The sequence below is a fragment of the Equus asinus genome, chromosome 1, assembly GCF_041296235.1.
Source record: "Equus asinus isolate D_3611 breed Donkey chromosome 1, EquAss-T2T_v2, whole genome shotgun sequence".
Lineage (NCBI taxonomy): Eukaryota > Metazoa > Chordata > Mammalia > Perissodactyla > Equidae > Equus > Equus asinus.
The window spans coordinates 113,847,638-113,865,016 of record NC_091790.1 but is presented as its reverse complement, the minus strand read 5'-3'; the positions used below and the strand labels follow the sequence as shown (position 1 = coordinate 113,865,016).

General features: G+C 37.4%; 1 protein-coding gene across 6 annotated transcripts in view; it reads left to right on the top strand.

Annotated features, from left to right (window-relative positions):
• The window catches only part of MAGI2 (membrane associated guanylate kinase, WW and PDZ domain containing 2), a 1,256,398-nt gene that overhangs the window by 459,021 nt on the left and 779,998 nt on the right, over positions 1-17,379 (top strand). The window lies entirely within an intron of this gene.

The window sequence follows — 17,379 nt, the reverse complement described above, 5'->3', positions numbered from 1 at the left end:
AAAGATTAAGAATAGATCTACCATGCAATGTAGCTATTCCACTGCTGGGTATTTACCCAAAGAACATGAAAACACAAACGCATAAAGATACATGCATCCCTATGTTCATCACAGCATTATTCTCAATAGCCAAGGCTTGGAAGCAACCTAGGTGCCCATCAAGGGATGAACAGATAAAGAAGAAATGGAATGTATACACAATGGAACACTACTTAGCCATAAGAAATGATGAAATCCGGCCATTTGTGACAGCCTGGATGGAACTTGAGGGTATTATGCTAAGTGAAATAAATCAGAGGGAGAAAGTCAAATACTTTATGATCTCACTCATAAGTAGAAGATAAAAATATCAACAAACAGTCACATAGACAGAGAGATTGGATTGGTGGTTACCAGAGTCAAGGGGGGAGGGAGGAGGGCAAAAGTGGTAATTAGACATGTGTGTGGTGATGGATGGTAATTAGTCTTTGAGTGGTGAACATGATGTAATCTACACAGGGATCAAAATATAATGATATACACCCAAAATTTATATAATATTAACCAATGTTACTTCAATAAACATGCACATTCAAAAACAATTAAAACAAATTAAATTTAAAAATTAAATATATAAATAAATAATGAAAAAAAAAGGCTTGATATTTAGTAAACTATGAATGCAGTGTTAACCACAAGCTACAGAGAAGCCTATTAACTTTTAAATTTATGATCCTATAACAGTGTCAGAGGGCATAGAGCTTATATTTAAATATATCCTCCCCTCAAGTAAAAAGAAAAATGCTTTCTCTCGTCCTCCAGATCCTCTGGTGTTATTGATTATTTTCACAGAATTCTAAAGTCTTAGCCTAATTTTACGTTCCATATTTTCTCAAGTATCCTGCCCTCATCTTTCTTCTTCATCTGAAATCCACAACTTCTAGCATCTTTTGCTCATCTGGCAAAATCATATTTCTCCATATATAGACTTCATCTTTCTCCTACACTTAGAGTCAGATGATGGTTATGTCATCGGCCAAGAACTCAGCCAAGCATAGCGGAGATTCAGCCCCTGGCTTAATTCTGGTGAATTCTTCCATACTTCCCTGAATCAGCTGATCCATTTATCACAAACCCCAAATGAACTGTGTTCTAGAAATGTAGCTAAAAAGAAAACAAGAATGGCGTTTATAAATCACACAGGATATATTTATGTGCAGCCCTTAAGGGTTTTGAAATTTTAAAAACTTAGAAACAATGATTTGCTGATGCTTAACAGATTTGAAACCTAAGAGTTTATCTGTGTTAATTCAGCTACACTTTTTGTACCAGATTCCACCCCCAACTCCCAGTTTTGATGTCAGATGCCTTATTGGCTAATGAATAGGAGTGTAAAATAGATAGACTTCACCGTGCGGCACTGGTATAGAAGAGGATACTTGTGTACCTTTAAATATGTAAGAATTATTCTTAAGAAGGTTAATGACAGCTATGAGCTTCATTTTATTTTCTCCTTCGTTGTCCTGTATGATCAATCCATACGACCACTATGTTTCACTGAGTGTGGCCGATGTACCATCAAGTCCATGTAGTTAAGATTCAGGGACCCCCTGCTTGCATGGGCCTTGAGTAAGAGGGCCTCCCAATGTGTTTGCATGTTCATGCTTTTTTAAAATTTGCGAAAGGTATTTTAACTACCATGGGTCAAGACTGTTGTCTCTTTGCTGTCCCGCTTCGCCTCTATCCCTTTTCCTCTCTGGTCAGCGAGCGATGGAGTGACCATGGGGATTTTGTGGATCTGGCTAAGAGGAAGTTAAGTTGGGAAATCTGTGTGCCAGGACACAGCTCTTCTCCAGGACCCAGACTCTAAAATGTTTAAATGTGCCATGTATTATCTCAACATCTTTTCTGTACTCTTTCCCCGAGGGTTTAGCATTTTGTGGATCCTAGTGTTTGTTTCTGATGGTTGCCTGGAAGAATGGCCAACAGGGGTCCAATTGAGATACTGTCTTTACTATCGTTAACATATTATTTAATGAAAGAATATATCCCTTCCGGGTAAAAGGAAAGCTTGCATACACAAGCAACCCACTTCTATTGGTTTTCTCTGTGTGCAATTGGCCACAGTTTCTTGTACACTCCTCATATTCTTAAGGGTTGAATAATGCTGTCATCTGAAGGAGCTCTACTCATGGGAATGGCTGCCATTGTTTGATGACCATGAGCTTGACACTATGAGTATGACCAAGGGTGAGTTAAATATATGATTGGAGTCAAATTAATTGTTCCCACTGTTGACCAAGATTATTTGCTTATACTGACACAATATTAACTGGTACCCGGTTTCGGTTTCACAGCAAATAAATTCATTGTAAAATGATTATATCTTAAAATCTGAATGATGTAGGGCATGAAGTGAACATCGTCAGACAGTGCAATGGAAAAGATTATTTTATTAGCCGGAAATCTGAGAATGCTCATATTCCTTTTTCTAAAAATGGTATGATTAGGCCCAAGTGAGTATAATTTATTCAGAGTATGAAACCCTCTGTAGGAAAGGGAAACATCATTTTGGAGCAAGCAGTATAGCTTTTTGCATTCATATTTAGGGGAAAATGGGAATTTAGAGAAGAATACAAATAACAACTATAAAGTTGTCTGAAAGGAAATGAAAAGGTAAGTATTATTTTAATAATTCTCATTATTTCTCCTTGTTTTACACTTGCTATAAGGCTTCCAAAATACATATACGTATCTGTGGTAAATTTGGTTAGATTGTTTCATTGAAATTCGGTTTTCCTTATTGCAGGCATGTAAAAGAACTTATTTCTTTGAATCAACTTTATTTCTATTGGTTCCTACGTGCGGAGAAAATGGAAAACTAGCGAAATATTACAGAAGAGTACACCTCCTCTGGCAATAACATATTTTTCTGTCAAAGAATTGCTTGTTTCCTGAAAGAATAGAATTTGACTAAATGTCAGAAGAATTCTTTTTCCTTAAAACAACTTGCTTTTTGTTTGACAAGAACTGATCGTTTAATTTCCTGTATTGTGAATAGAGCTCTCTTACTTCAATAAAAGCATATTTCGTTTGAGTCTGGCTGTGTCTATATGACACAAAACAAAATGGGTGAATTCGTACAATATTCTTACTGTCTCTGGTGTCATTGTGCACCTAAATGACAAAAGGGCTCGCTTGACCGTTTCTAACAGGTTATTTTGTTCTACCAATTCCAGGGGAGAAACATCATCTTCATTATTGTTTTTAACAATGATGAGTTAATGATAATAATACCATTGGGTGGCATCTATTTCTGGACTTCTCTGCAGATACCATCAGTACTATAGAAAGAAAGGGCGTGGTATTTTTTCTTTTGAAAGCATTCTATCACACAAGTGGATTCACTACATCTAACGTGTTGGGCATTTTGTAATATTACCTGATTTACAAGTGGTAAACTTAATAGGAAGAAAACTGTCGAATTAGATTCTGTGGTGTGTTGATCTCAGTTTTTCAAATCACGTATAAAATGTAGGATGACTTTTTCCTTCAGATCTCTAACAGAACAGAATTAAAATTAGTTTAATCCTTGCCTCTTGGAGTTATGATATTATAAGATGCTCTCCTTCCGATTTCATAAAAATAGAAATGGTGGAAGGACTAGGGTTTGAGGTGTGTTTCCGATAGTGCTGCTGAATCTTAGCTGATCAGCGCACACTCCTGCCTAATTCATCTGTGACAGATGCCAGAATTAGCAAGATGGCTGCTCGTCTTTATGTTTGCCATCTGTTGTGAAGCTAATTGGTCTTACTGTTTTAATCAATGAACCAAAAGAATTCTAGAATTTTCTGGGACCCACAGGACTTGGAGACAACTCATCCTGACTACATATTTATTTTTCCATCCAACACGTATTTATTGAATTCCTACTCTGTGTCAGCCCGTGTTTGTATGCTGAGGATACAGTGACAGATGAAAGAAGCAAAGTGCATCGTTTCAGCTCAGATTCTGTGGGGAAGAGACATGATGAAAAGTAAATATGTGATCTAATTAATGTGATTAAGTCCTGTAAAGGAAAATAAGGTGGATAAAGGGATGAAGAAAGACGTCAGTTGGTGGAATGAAGTTATCATCTAAGATGGGATGGTCAGGCAGGTCCTTGAAGACATGACATTTGGGCAGGTATCCGAACGGAGGGAGGGAGAACCAAGGCATGTGGAGTGGAAGAATGTTGCACAAAGAGGGCTGAGCAGGTGGGAAGGACCTACGGAGAGAGCTTTCTTGATGTGCTCAGGGAATAGCAGAGGGATCAGAGAAGCTGGGATGGAGTGGGGATGGGAAGAAGCGCGAGTTAGATCAGAGAGGAAGGCAGGGACCTGCTCAAAAAGGCCTTGTCATGAAGAACTCTGGATTTTTGAACAAGCTGATAGGAAAATATCAAAGGAGGGTTTTGAGCAGAGGAATGAGAAGATCTTCTGCATGTTTTTAAACGGTCCCATTAGCAGGCCCTGCAGGTTGGACTTGAGTGGCAGCAGGAAGCCTAGACAGGGAGCACCTGTGGTGGTCTCAGGTGGCTGTGGTGGTGGTTTTGACTTGAAGGGGCTGCAATAGAACGTGATGGAAACGGGGATTAATTCAAGGCTTTCACTAAATTATGTGTACAAGGTTACACGAGAGCGAAGGGGTTCATTTAAAGTAGTAAGCTGAGAAAGGATTTTGGTCTCTTCCACTTTAGAAAATGCATCTCAGAATACAGCTGCTTTTACAAGGCCCTCACAAGTCCAATAAAAATTCTTAGGGGCCACCTGGTGGCCAAGTGGTTAAGTTCGCGCCCTCGGCAGCCCAGGGTTTCACTGGTTCTGATCCTGGGTGCGGACATGGCACCGCTCATCAAGCCATGCTGAGGTGGCGTCCCACATAGCAAAACCAGAAGGGCCTACAATTAGAATATACAACTATGTACTGGGGTCTTTGGGGAGAAGAAGGGGAAAAAATAATTAAAAAATCTTTTTAAATGGTGGCTCTACTTTTATTGAAGGCTCCAGTGAAGGCAGTAAGGAAACTTCTAATTTCTGGGCTGTTTGGGCAAGTGAACAACTTAATAAACACATTTTCTCCTGTATTTCCTAATACCTTTGCCCTCTGGCGATTGTGTAGACATCCTTATGGTGTGATGGACTGAAGCCCTGATGGTAACGGCTAACAGCAATTCTCGACACAGGCTGCGCGGTAGGATCACCTGGGAGACGGTTTCAAATTAGCGATGCCCGGCTCCCCCCCAGGTCAGTTAAATTAAGATCTCTAAGACTGTGACCCTGAGCATAAGTATTTTTCCAAAGTCCCAGGTGACTCTAATACTCAGTCAGGTTTTAGAACCTCTTCTTCACATACATTATATGATTTAAAACACATAATTTTATAAGGAAGGTATTCTGACTTTTGCTATTTACTAGATCAGGAAACTGAGGCTTTTAAAGGCTAAACTCTACCCAACTGGCAGATAGGCAAGGCAGGATCTTTATTCTTTTCAAACATTTTTATTATGTGATTTTTGTTATACACAAGTAATATATAGTAAATATGTTATTAAACATAATATTAAAATAAGCAGTGAAACCACCACCTATTCAAATAACTAGAAAATTGCCAGAGCTGTGGAAGGTACTTGTATCTTTCCCAGTGCCCGCTCCCAGCCTCCTTGCCCAGCCCACACTACATTCTCAGTTCAGGAGTATTCTAACTTTGAGATGTACGATTCGGAAACAAGGATATACAGAAGACGAGTCTACATAATTTTTTAATTCAGAATTATACATTTGGTGAGCAATTGAAGGATAAAGGTATTTATTAGTAGTCATCTGGAAGATTATTTATTAAAATTTCTTTGAGCGTGACCATCAAAAGATATTAAGCAGTTACTTCTAGCTGCTACACCCTGAAAGCATCAGTTTACCTATGCACACAGGTAAGCCGTCTGCTAGAATTCATTTTCTGATATCTCATTTTGCTCTTCCTTCTCTTTCTTGATGTAAAGTGATTTTTTTTAACTTTTTATTGAGATCATGATAGTTTAAAACCCTGTGGAATTTCAGTTGTACGTTATTGTTAGTCATGTTGTAGGTGCACCACTTCACCTTTGTACCCCCCCCACCCCTCTTTCCCCTGGTAACCACTAATCTGTTCTCTTTGTCTACATGTTTAACTTCCGCATATGAGTGGAGTCATACAGAGATTGTTTTTCTCTATCTGGCTTATTTCTCTTAACATAATACCCTCAAGGTCCATCCATGTTAGTGTGAATGGGACAATTTTATTATTTTTTATGGCTGAGTAGTATTCCATTGTATATATATATATACCATATCTTCTTTATCCAATCATCGGTTGATGGGCTGTTAGGTTGCTTCCACGTCTTGGCTATTGTAAATAATGCTGCAATGAACATAGGGGTGCACAGGACTTTTGGAATTGCTGATTTCAAGTTCTTTCGATAGGTGCCCAGTAGTGGGATGGCTGGGTCATACGGTATTTCTATTTTTAATTTTTTGAGAAATCTCCATACTGTTTTCCATAGTGGCTGCACCAGTTTGCATTCCCACCAGCAGTGTATGAGGGTTCCCTTGTCTCCACTTCCTCTCCAACTTGTGGTGTTTTTGTCTCGGTGATTATAGCCATTTTAACAGGTGTAAGGTGATGTCTTAGTGTAGTTCTGATTTGCATTTCCCTGATGATCAGTGATGATGAGCATCTTTTCATGTGTCTATTGGCTGTTCATATATCTTCTTTGGAGAAATGTCTGTTTATGTCCCCAGCCCATTTTTTGATGGGGTTGTTTGATTTTTTGTTGTTGAGTTGTGTGAGTTCCTTGTATAGTTTGGAGATTAACCAATGTAAAGTGATTTTTGAAATGTCATTTTGCAGGGTAGGATTTGACTACTTTTGAACTGAACTTGGATGCATTACTTTTAATGGCTATGTGTGTTCCTTCTATCACTTAAGTTTGGAGTCCTCTCTGTGCCTGGGGACCAAGTGCTTGACTCACAAAGAGCACAAGGAAGAAGAAATAACTTTATCAGTTTAAGTGCATACAATCAACCCCAAACATCTTTATTTTCTCTCCCTCAATGCTCTCTTGCATAACACCTATTAAGCTGCAATTCTTGTGACATTTTTTTCCTGGTGCTCACATTGCCCCAATTTCAGCTACGTGAAAATTTTGAGAAGTGTCACATAAATGTCACGGTGAAGTGCTCTGTTTTCTATTTTAAATGTGAAGTCTCCTGCTATTGGGTAAGCATCCCTCTTAGTTATGAACGATGCCATAGAAGCCAGAGGTTTCCTGGAAAAGCCAGCTGTCCAGAAAAGAAAGCCTTAATTCGTAGTGTTTGCCAATTCCCACCGTGTAAATACCCCCAACACGGCCAAATTCCAGCTTTCAACGCGTCATCACTGCGTGCAGAGTTGGAACGAGCTGTGCAGTAACACATCAGTAGGTAGTATTTCTGCCATACAAATGCGATAGACGTAAATGTCTTCAAGAGTATAAATAATAGTAGTATGTAGTGAAATAAGTAGGAAGTGAGGAATTTGAATATTTATCTTTGTTTTTAATGTAATTTATTTACTTTTAAATTTATATGATTTGATTTTTAATAATGGCCTGTGTTTAACCTTAGCTCTCACAATTCCTGAAAGCTTAAAGGTTGGCTCCTCACAAGCCACTGTGAGCTGGCTCCAGCACACCATTTTCTCTCTGACCCTGTTTGAGTCTGGAGGGCTCCAGGGAGGGGGTGGCAAAGCTTCTAGGAACAGTGGCCACAGTGCCACAGGTGGGATTATTATCAATAAAGGAAGAATCAGTTTTGAGATTCTACAGATTTTCAAGGAGATACAGATTTCTCACCCTCCAATTTGGATAGCAGAGCACATATTCCTTTAATGTAAGTTAGAAAAGGGTTTTTTTTTTCCTTTAGAAGAGTGCTTTATACATAAAATTATATAAATGTGTTTAAGCCAGTCGAACTTAAAAGCTCTAAAGTATGGTACTACTGCCAGTCAAATGCGTTTGAGCTTCATTGTGAGTATTTTGGCTCAGTTACATTATGAATTAAATAGGATTTGGTCAACTGATCTGGAAACTCAACTGCTATTTATAAAATGTGGTTCTTTGAGCAAGTATTCTGGGTGCTTGTAACTTAGAGATGGCTATTTGAAACAAAACCACTTATTAAGTTGGCCATTTTTGTTAGTTATTATTGATTACCTTTTCTATTTTTTATGCTAGTCAGTGGAAATGACACCATAGAGATGATAAACATCTTTGAAAATACAGCTTGTCATGCCAAAGTGAAGATCATTATGCTCTAATCGGTAAAAGCTGAGTAATAGATTGGCTGGATACATGGATGTGTCATTCATGATATAAAACACAGCATTTATAAATATTTTTCCTCCCATTAGGAGAATGAATTTCCTGAATCATTTTCCATAGATTCAAATTGTAAGATATTTTTACTTTCCCTGGTGTGTATTTATTTATATTATTTTAAAATGGGGAGCTTTACCTGTTTAACTAAACAGAATGATTTATTTATGTTGACCTCACTGTACATCTTCCTTAGATATTTTATATTGCTCTGACAGGTTTTAAAGACAAGACAAGGGCTGTAAACTCTGCATGGAACAACTAAATGGGAGCCTAAAGATAGTTCGAAGTACACCAGGTGCTGGAAATGTGTGTATATAGAAAATGAAATTGGTTCTGAAACGTTATAGAGATAGACGTGGCTCACAGAAATGCAGGAAATAAATGATGTCCTTCTTAAGTCTATTTGCTGAATGAGAATGGGCTTCTAAATTAACTTGATTTGTCATATAGATTGACAGGTAATTTTAGTCTAAACTTCCTTTTTAGAATTTAGTTCTCATTGAAACCTAACAATCTGAGTTGAAAAGAATCATTCCTTTTTTTTCCTTTAGTTTAAAACATAGGACAATTGATTGGAAAATCTTTCAATTGCGAAATACTTATATAATTTTGTGTGTTTACTCATAATTCATTATGCATAAGTATATTAGGATGGTTACAAAGTTAATTCATTTCATTTAATTCCAATGAAATAATTTGTTTAATTTGAACACTTTTCTTTTTTTAACAAAGCTATTAACCTTTAACTCGGTAATACAGAGATTTTCACACTGCTGTTTCTGCTAATGAAACCAAGTGAATTGGGTTGACCATACTCTCTCAACCTTTGAAATATGAAAGTCTTTAGTGCAAATAACGCTTTGAGTTCAACAGCAGGCCCTTGGAATCTTTGCTTTCATCTTTCATCTGAGTTGCCTGCGCACATTTCCTAGAGCTGATAAACCATCAAGTAAGTCAGATGTAGGTCCTAGGGTTAATTTACAGCACTGAGTAAATCCACTCTTCTTTTCTTGAGACGCTACATAAATGTTTTGTGAAACAACTCTTCTTAATGTGTCCTATTTTGAGTTCTTCATTATTAAAATATTGAGAAGTTTGGTCAAAAGAAAAGATTTTGGAAAATCTGGATGTGGTTTGGGATGCTTTCTATTCTCATAAGACCTCTGTTTCAAAATTTTGGAGATTCTGTCACTTGGGTTAAAAATTATTAAATAATATTGTAAGTAGTGAAAGGTATATTGATTTAAACAGTAATGCAGAGATAAAGTTGAATGTGTGACCTTTATCCACCATATTTTCTTCCTGTTACCACCCATTTTGGACTTTTGGATTCAGAATATTTTCTAAAATATGCCAGTGGATTTATTTGTACTTTATATTCTCTTAGTTTACATGTTGATATACTTATCGTCTCTCATAGATCTGTTATTAAATCTTAAACCGATTTCTTGGAGAATTTGTGAAAATTTGCATTTGTTTGATGACTTGTGAGTGAAATGAGTGTCTTATGAATTGTGTTACCATTAATCATCCTTACAAATTTAGACATAAGTTTTAGAGATAAAATGGTTTTTGTGCATGAACATGAAGACTCTGATTATTTTCCCCTTAGGAAATGTTATTTTTTAATTGTAGGCCCAATTTTTTTTTTCCTGTTTTAAAGATGAAAGTTTTTTAAAAAATTATCTTCCTGCTCTTTTTTTTTTTTTTTTGATCCTACAGTGTGGTTAGAAATTTGATTGAGAACTGAAGGTAGCGTGTTCCAGTTTTGATTTCATATCCCAATTTTTGCATTTACTGGCCGTGTAACCTTGTAAATCACTTGACCTCCTGGAGACCTTGTTATCTGTAAAGTGAGGGTGATAATTGAGATATACTACCTGTGAAAAGTGGTTTGAAATTCCAAAGTGCTCTACGCATGTTAGTTACATTTTCTTGGGTAAATCCAATTGATAAGATGGTAATTGTAGGGCAGAGATGAAAGAAGAAACAAGATAGGGGTTGGGTGGGGCAAGAGGATGTGTGTCTGAACACTGACCCACGCAGGACCGGGTGACCAGCCCCTGTGCATGGACGATAGCCACCTACCGGGATATGGCCATCTACAAAGCATAGTGTTGCTTTTTTCAAATGAATTAAAAATGTGAAACAGAGAAAATATTTAAGTGGATCCCAAACGTTAGAACTATAGAATCATCAGGATGCCTTGTTAGAACATCAATGGCTAAGCCTCACTCCCAGAATTTCTGATTCAGTATGTCAGAATGGGGCTAAGAAATTACATTTATGGAAAGATCTCTGGTGAACTTGAAGCTATTGGTTCAGGAAACACATTGTGAGAATAACGGATCTAGGCTGTGAATGGGAAGAATGCTAGAAAATTCCAGCTGGTCATTTAGTAAAAACTTGGCTGGCATTTACTTTGCTGAAGAGAGACTTTATTTTGGATTAGATGACAGGATGGCGATTACTGATTGGGTCCTTAAAATACAAGAGTCACCATGTAATTTACCATTAGAAACATGTAATTTAAAGTTCAAAGGGAATTTAGAGTTAATCTTCATCATTTTCCAAATGGGAAAATGGAAGCCAAGAGGAGATAAGTGACAAATAATTACTGAAAAAATTACGTAATTATAAAAGTCACACAGAAAGTTCCTGACAAAATGAGCACCCAGTGCTCATTCTACTCCCAATGATGACTCTGGATGAGATATTTCTCTTACCCAAGCAGGCAAAGAAATTGAAGAAACGTGAACCAGAGAGGTATACTCTTGCCTAGATATTTGTGGGGAGACAGAAGTAGCACATTGTGGGCAGTTTTCATGACTCAGTCAGTCAATCACTTTGGCTCTAAGAAATTAAGATGCTTATAACGTCCATGGATTTTCCTTCCAATTATGCAGTTAATAAAGACTCATTAAAGATGTCAGGAATCAATTAATTTCTCATTAATGTAGCTCAGGTTAAAAAAGAAAAAGAATACAAAATCTATCTTTAGATTGTTCTGAGTTTCCACTTAACATTATTTAAGATATTTGTCCCCCTAACTGGAACCTCACCTGCCTAATTGCTTAGTTTCAGTTGTTTCTCATTAATATGTAAATCAACTTGTTCATGTTCTAAGGTGGAGTAAGAGACATCTGCACTGCACGGGGTGTGGAGGGTGCGATGCAGAATGGCTCTGGGCAGCTTGTTGATGCAAATCCGTGGACTGCTGCTCCTTTCCATTCACCTCTCAGGAGAAGCTGCCTTCTGAGATTTCAGGCAATCGTATCTTTGCCACTCTGCAGTGATAGATTCGTTTGTTACCCTTCAACAGAAACAATCAACTGGAGTCAAATCATTTGGTAGAAGCTCAGCAGGCACAGTCTGTCCTTGAGCCAGGACGCCGAAGAGCTGAAAGGTGTTTTGGTAAAGGTTTTACATGCTGGGCTTAAAACCAGCTTCTCCTCCTGGAGCAAGTGGTGACTTACAGCCAGCAGATGGTCAAGAAGGCTGACTTAATTTCCTTTTACTTCTCAACTAGAAGAAAGGTAGCTGGTTTAAGAAATATGGTAAATTAAAATTTTAAAGTGTATATTTATATACATGGAAATGTGTAGATATGTTTTATACAAAACACAAACACACACACACACTCACATATATCTTCCTTGCAATGAGGGATCCCCCATACCCTCTGAGCTGACTGTCATATCATAGGTTCTGGTTCTAACACTGGCCAAGTGTCCTTGGGTCCCACTTCAAGTTCCTATGAGATAACTGGTTTGAGGTGTTGTCACTTGTAGCCTCAGTAAGATGTAAAGCCTCAGGATAGTGTCAGAGCCTCTGGCCCATTGAACTGGTCATCCTGGAGCACCATTAGCCTTGTTCCCTGAGCCACTGAGTTAACTCACTTTGGAGAGCAATATTCTAATAGGAATAGCATCCATGGAGATTTTGTCATTTTTGATGGATTTTCTTCACTCAAAATTCTGAGGCCCTGGTAAACTACAACCGAAAAACACCTATAGCTCTATATTCTAGAACCTATAATGTATAATATATGCCAAACCAGAGTAATGAAGATCATGTTCCTGGCATACAAGGAGGAAGCTGTGAAGCTGCTATAGGTATATGCATATCATACCAGTTGTGCAAAACTAACTACTATTGGCACTCTCTGGGACCCCAATATCCTGATCAATATATATTCCCATTTATACTCTATATGTCACCACTCTGCATTATTGCCACCATAGGTCCTGTGTCCTCCCCCCATGCAGAAGGCAGTGGGAGACAGGATAACTTATTAGGGACCAATAACTGGACATTTCTGGCAAAATGAGCATCAGTACAGCTACCCAGAGATGAAATCTCTTCAAGTCCTGCGATTTTATTATAGCACGACATCTGGCAGGCAGTGAAAGGGCCCCTTTGTCCATCTCAGCCAGCATGCCCCAGATCATGACAGTAATGCTTCTTGGATGTCTAGGAATGTACATCTTAAAGGTTGACTTTAGAAAGAGTTTTGGCTCCTTGAAGAAAGCTGTGTTTTTAATGAAAATTATGGTATTATTTTAGATATGCATAAGTGCCGTGATTAAAATATAGCTCATAACATTACCTTCATTTAACTGTTTTTGCTGGTAATTAGTCCACTTCAATGCTGAAGCGTGAAATAGTTACCTGGGGTGCCCAGGCAGGTCTTCTGTATCTGCTAATGAAACTCTCTATCGACTGTCTTAAATAAACCACTACTATTATTTTCAATAAATGCGAATTGTTACCTTCCACATGCAGGAAACTGAGCCGAGCATTGAAGAACCTATTAACAGTCTAAGACCATCTACAGCATCCTATACTTCAGAGGGTTTACCGTTGAGTTGGGTGAATCCAGGACCAGCTACATAATTTACAAGGTTCAGTGCAAAGTGAAAATGTAGGACTCCTCATTTAAAAATTATTAAGAAATCTAAGACAGCAACAGCAGAGCATGAAACCAAGCATGTGGCCCTTCTGAGTGTCAGGGATCCTGCGTGACTGAACAAGCCACATACGCCTATGATGCCAGCCCTAAATGAAACAAAAATGAACATAAATTGAGCATTTCTAGATGATAGATATAATGTGCTAAGCTCTTTACTTCACATTATCTCATTTAATTCTCACGGTGACTTTGTGGAGTGGATACTGTTACTACAGTTTATGAAGAAGAAAGTGAGGCTCAAAGAGGTTGAATAGTGGGTCACATAACCAGTGGAATTTAATTTCAGATTAGACTCTCATCAAGCCATTATTTAGGGAACGTAAGACATACTTAGAAAACTGACTCAGCCTACGAGGCATCAAATCCTAAATGTCTGAATGCTATTTCAGTAAATGTTTTAATCAATGAATTGTTTTTAGGCAGGCCAGCTCAGAACAGCTATGATGTTACACAGCCTCTGAAAAATTCAGTCATCGTCGCGTAAAATTAAATCAATCAATAAATGAGCCAGTGGTAGCGATGGAGGAAATCACTAATACTTTTGATTTGACATTGTGTGGGAAAAACTTAATCAATAATTTAGAAGATTTTAATTTTTTTGTTTTATTGTCACAGTTTCTGACAGCTCAGCCAATGGTCCTCTTAGCTGCCCTTGTATGAGATAATGTGGGATTAAAACAAACCTGATTAATAACATATCCTTGACTGCAAGCTTTGACCCTTGACCCTCAAGAGCCCCCTCAGTGCTGTTAAATTCTTCTCTTTCCCCACAGCTGAGGTTCTGCTTGCTAGGATGGAGTAACATCATTAGTGTCTTCAGGACAAAACTACCACTAACTATTGTGTTTCTTTGCTGATTTGCTTTGTGAGCACACAGTGAATTATACACATAAGAAAATTTATTCCCAAAATAATGTCTTGGATGCATTTGAATCATGTACATTGTAGACTTCTGCTTAGCAAGCACTCCATTACCACACTTGTCAAACATCTAACAGATGAGTACTGTATCTTATTAGAATACATCAGACAACAAAACTCTTACCACTTTATATTGGCTTGGATTAATAAAGAAGCCACTCATTATTCCCCTGAATTCAGAGAATCTTAAAATAAATCAATGTATGAAAAGCAGTATTGCAAGTTAATGTTTATAATATATATAAATATAAATATTTTAAAAGTTTGATGAAATTAACAGATAAGCCCGGATCATTTTGTAGTGCCAGAAAAGGAAGGTCATGCTCAAAAAACACAATGATGAGGATGTATCAAAGGGACATGGAAGCCAACTGGAAGAGGTCCCAATGGCCAAAGCTGGGACACTTTGAGCACCACCATGTGGTATTAGAATATAACCCAAAACATAAAATAAATATGTATGCGTTCATACTCATATAAGTAAGTGATTGAGTAAATAATAGATGGGGACAAATAGACAAATCTCCTTACAGAGGAAAATCAAATAATTTGTGTAGATACTCTACCATCAAGGATGGGGAGCAGAATTCCACACCCCTTTAAGTGTGGGCTGCACACAGCACCTTCCTCTGAAAAGCATGGTATGGAAAAGGGGAAAAAAGAGTAACTTTGCAGTAGAGAAAACGGATGAATACTCCCTCAGCTAAATGATGAAAGTTAACGTCATCAGTGCTAACTAATGGAACATGTCTTGATATCATGTGATGCAAATCGCACTTTCCTCTATAAACCTCCTCTCCGAAACCCATAACCGCAGTCTAAGCATGAGTCAGACATACATTAACAGAGGGGTACTCCACAGAGTACCTGACCAGACCTCCTCAAAGTGATCAAGGTCACCAAAAACAGGGAAAGTCTGAGAAACTGTCACAGTTGAAACAAGGCTAAGGAGTCATGATGACTGAATGTAATGTGGTGTTCTGGAGTAGAATGAAGACCTTAGGGGTAAACTGAGGAAATCTGAATAAATTATGGACTTCAATTATAAAAATAGTATTAATAATTGTATTCAGCCTCAGTTGTCACAATCATGTTCTTCAGAACAGATCAGTGTGAGCTAAGATCCAATACAAGATCAAAGTTGTGTATATTTGTCCCGTTTCTTTTAATTTTCCGATGTCTTTTTGGTGAGAGCATTTCGACTTGCTGAAAAGATCATGTCGTTTCTTCTGTAGAATATCTCACCTTCTGAATTTGTTTTATCACTTTCTTGTGATCTCAATTTCTTGTTGTTGTAACCTTAATTATATTTAAATTAAATGTTTGTCAACATAAAAAAACAAGGGAAAATTTTATTGAATGACCTTTCCTTTGGAATTATGAAATCAGTCTATCAAATCATCCCAGGGCTTTCATCTTTATACATAATGTTAACTATTGTTATGTGGACAAAACAGTTATTTAAAACTGTGTTAAAATGTGGATCCAGCTACTGTCATTGTATAAGCAGTTAACTGCAACTAAGGTCAAATACAGATGCTGTGAATGTCCCTTCCTTGGGTGGAATGATGATTGACGTCATTGAACAAAAGTATTATGCTTTGTGAAAAAAGAACAATCTGAATTGAAAATGGAGAGAGGGTCTGAACAGACATTTTTCCAAAGAAGACACACAGATGGCCAACAGATACATAAAAAGATGCTCAACTTCACTAGTCACCAGGGAAATGCAAGTCAACACCACAATGAGCTATCACCTCATACCTGTTAGAATGGCCATTATCAAAAAATAAGAAGTAAGTGTTGGTGAGGATGTGGAGAAAAGGAAACCCTTGCACACTGTTGATGGGCATGTAAATTGGTGCAGCCACTATGGCTCTGCAATAAAATACCATAAATAAGACCACAATCTTTAAAATGGTATTACTTCTTTAAAAATCATTTCTAGGGGCTGGCCTGGTTGCCTAGTGGTTAAGTTTGCATGCTCCGCTTCAGTGGCCTGGGGTTTGTGGTTTCGGATCCCAGGCATGGACCTACACACTGTGCAGCATCCCACATAAAATAGAGGAGGATTAGCACAGATGTTAGCTCAGGGACAATATTACTCAAGCAAAAAGAGAAAGATGGGCACAGATGTTAGCTCAGGGCCAATCTTCCCCATGGAAATTAAAAAAATCATTTCTATTAGGTCTGGTTTTAACATGTTAGAAACAATGCTCATTAGAGGAATTTATTGCTGAGAGGGAAGTCACCTGGCAGCAAGTCAGAGGGCTACATTTTATTGACAATGTATACAATAAATTCCTCAGTTCCCTAAGTGGTCTAATGAATATGAAACATCTCCACCTGTTGACATGACTGGTTTCCAGTTATATTGCTTTCCTGTCAAGGCCACACCCTCATTTGATAGGCCATCTATGTTTAGGCTTATTTGTAAGTTGGTGGTTTAGAGGTCAAAATGCATTTTTCATAGAATCCATTTTATGAATGATAAATTTATAGTCAATTCCAGCTAATTATGTTTTATTTTTATTATCGTTGTTTAGTTTATAAGATAATTTTATTGTACAAAATTGGGAACGTATGAAAAAGTAAAAATAGTAAAATAAAATCACTTGCATAGTATGTTAATCAAAGCTTTTTCCTCATTTATATAAATATATTTTTACAAAATTAAAATCATTCTATATTTTTTTATAACTTGCTTTATTCACCTAACATTTAAAAGATATTGCTGTTGTATTTTGAGGAGGTTTGTTGGCAGTGAATTTTTTTATAACAAAGTGATAGGTATATAATAATATAGAACAAAAAGTCAGTCAGGAGTATTTTATAACAAAGAGAGCTAGACCACTGCCATCCCTAATGCCCCCAGCCCCAGAAGTAGCCTATTTCCATGTTTTGCTGTTCTCTCCAGTGTTCATCTTCACATTTATAAGCAGCGTGCCTATACAGCAATTTCTTTTTAAATTGTTTCGAACTAAAAACCATCAATAATAAGATTCACGTGGTACAAAATCGAGCAGTATGTTGGTTATATGGCAGAAGTATTCTTTCCACCACTGCCGCCTCTATA